The sequence below is a fragment of the Taudactylus pleione genome, unplaced genomic scaffold (assembly GCF_031769625.1).
Source record: "Taudactylus pleione unplaced genomic scaffold, aTauple2 ptg000236l, whole genome shotgun sequence".
Lineage (NCBI taxonomy): Eukaryota > Metazoa > Chordata > Amphibia > Anura > Myobatrachidae > Taudactylus > Taudactylus pleione.
The window spans coordinates 5,131,363-5,133,956 of record NW_028284638.1 but is presented as its reverse complement, the minus strand read 5'-3'; the positions used below and the strand labels follow the sequence as shown (position 1 = coordinate 5,133,956).

The window sequence follows — 2,594 nt, the reverse complement described above, 5'->3', positions numbered from 1 at the left end:
GCTTCCTCGGTACAACCTTTTGGCCTAAAAACAATATTGTGAGGTGTGAGGTGTTCAGAATAGAGTGGAAATGAGTGGAAATTAATGTTATTGGGGTTATTAATAGCGTAGGAACAAAAAAAGGCCCATTTATGTGATTTTAGCGTTTTTTTTTTATTTTTTAAGAAAAAATCCAGATCCAAAACACAAAACCCAGAACCCAAAACACGGAAGGGTGGTTTTGGCAAAACCAATCCAGATCCAAAACACGAAGAAAGATCCAGATCCAAAACCAAAACACAAAACACGAAAAGTGTCCGGTGCACACCCCTAATATATATATATATATATATATATATATATATATATAGAACACAGAATCAGCGGCACTCAATCGGATTTCACAGCAAAAATAACGATGAGACAATGGTAATCTTCAACGTTTCGGAATTTAATCCGTCATCAGGAAGAGTATGAAAAATGTGAAAACAACACTTACCTATATACATGTTTTCAAAAGACTGAACCCACCACCATTTGCGCGTCATGCTCGGGCGCCGGGCGGGACCATCCTCCGGCCATCAACGTCATTTCCGGAAGCGAACATCCGGGATCCGGCCCCCACCAGCGTCCGTAACCATGGTTACCCGTGACACACCATTACGATACTAATGAAAGGAACATAGATGACAGTAGGATAGTTAATAGTATGGTGATACCATCATTGGGAGAGTGCAATACGTCATTCCAAAGCTTGGAAACAATATTACAATTAATAACATAATGTAATTACCTCTTAGCATAATCATAGGAGATAACAATATTTGTATATCCATATAATCAATAAAGGACATTCCTCTGACGTCAACAAAAGTGCAGTATATCAATATAGGTGCTATTGTAGACATATCCCCGTGGCAACAAGAGAAAATCTATATGTACATCTATCTAGAATGTATTAAAGAACTATCCACATCTTACTCCGTTACATAATTAAATCCACCGGTTATAAAGAGTATCATCCACGACTACATATGGGAGATGGTGAATTAATGTACTAAAGTTTTTACAAGAAAGCATTATATGTTAAATATTCATTGAGACCCCGTGGAGACACAGTGTCAAGTCTGTGGATCCACTGAGTCTCTAACTGAAGCAATCTCTTGCCTCTATCTCCCCCTCGTATGTCCTCCGGCACTTGATCGATAATCACATATTTCAAAGTCGATAAACTATGTTTCGCTAACACAAAGTGTCTTGCTACCGGCTGGTCTATATCTTTTTTATTACTATTATTAAGTGCTGCCCGGATGGCCTATCGATGGAGGGCCATCCTTTCTTTAAAGGAACGAATCGTTTTGCCCACGTAGCATAAGCCACATGGGCACTTGATTAGATAGACCATATAGTTACTTGAACATGTTAAGGGATAACGAATTGTAAACTTAACACCCGTATGAGGATGAAAGAAAACTTTAGTCTGAAGCATATAACTGCACGTAGTGCATCCCAGGCACTTGTAACACCCCCCCGATTTTTTACGAGTATTGGAGGGTAATCTGTTAGAAATATCTGTTCTGACAATCATATCCCTCAGATTTTTACCCCGTCTGTAACACGACATGATCCTAGAGTATTTAAGTTTTTTCAGATCTTTGTCCTGTTGTATTACAGGCCATAATGATCTAACTGATTGTTTAATCAGTTTATCTGCCGTGTTGAATTCATGAACCCAATGTAACCGTTCTGGGGGTCTATTACTATCCTGAACCGCACAGTTCAAGAGAGTAGCACGAGGAATTGAATCAACTTTCTTTTTTGCTTCACATAAGGTTTTATCTGACTAGCCCCTCTTTTTAAATTTAGCCATCATTTCCAATAAAGATGACTCCAGCAGACTTTCATCACTGGTAATACGTTTTACCCGTAACAGTTGTGAGTAGGGTAAACCCTGTTTTAAAGCAAGAGGGTGATGGCTCTGTGCTGATAGCAGCATATTTCTATCAGTCTCCTTGGAGTAAATAGAGGTCTGGATGCAATTGTATTGTATGTAGATATTAACATGTAAAAAGTGGATTTGTTGTAAACTCATCTGATATGTAAATTTAATCGGACAATCCAATGAGTTAATATATTTGATATGATCTTCAAATCTGTTTCTAGATCCCCTCCAAAATAGCAAGATGTCATCTATGTATCTACTATAGAAAAAAATATCATTTGCTATCTCAGAGGAAAAAAACAGTTCTCTCTCAATCTGAAACTTACATGCATTCGCGTACGAGGGTGCGACGTTCGAACCCATCGCACACCCCGTACGCTGAATGAAAAATTCTCCATTGAATAAAAAATAATTACGATGGAGAGTAAGATACAAAAGCTGTAGAAACAGACTTAGATGTGGACCTTGATAAGCAACATTAGATGTCAATAATTTTTCTACTGCTGCAATGCCAGCAACATGTGGAATGTTAGTGTACAGACTGGTAATGTCCAAAGTACATAGCCATAGATTTTTGGGTAGTTCACCCAATTTCTGCATTTTAATCAAAAGGTCAGTAGTATCGTGTAAATTGGTTTGCTGTAATTTCACACATGGTTGAAGATAATGGTCA

The 2,594-nt window shown here is 38.0% G+C and overlaps 1 pseudogene; it reads right to left on the bottom strand.

Annotated features, from left to right (window-relative positions):
* Positions 1 to 1,045: 1,045 nt before the first annotated feature.
* LOC148516864 (uncharacterized) lies at positions 1,046 to 2,284 on the bottom strand (annotated as a pseudogene).
* Positions 2,285 to 2,594: the final 310 nt, after the last annotated feature.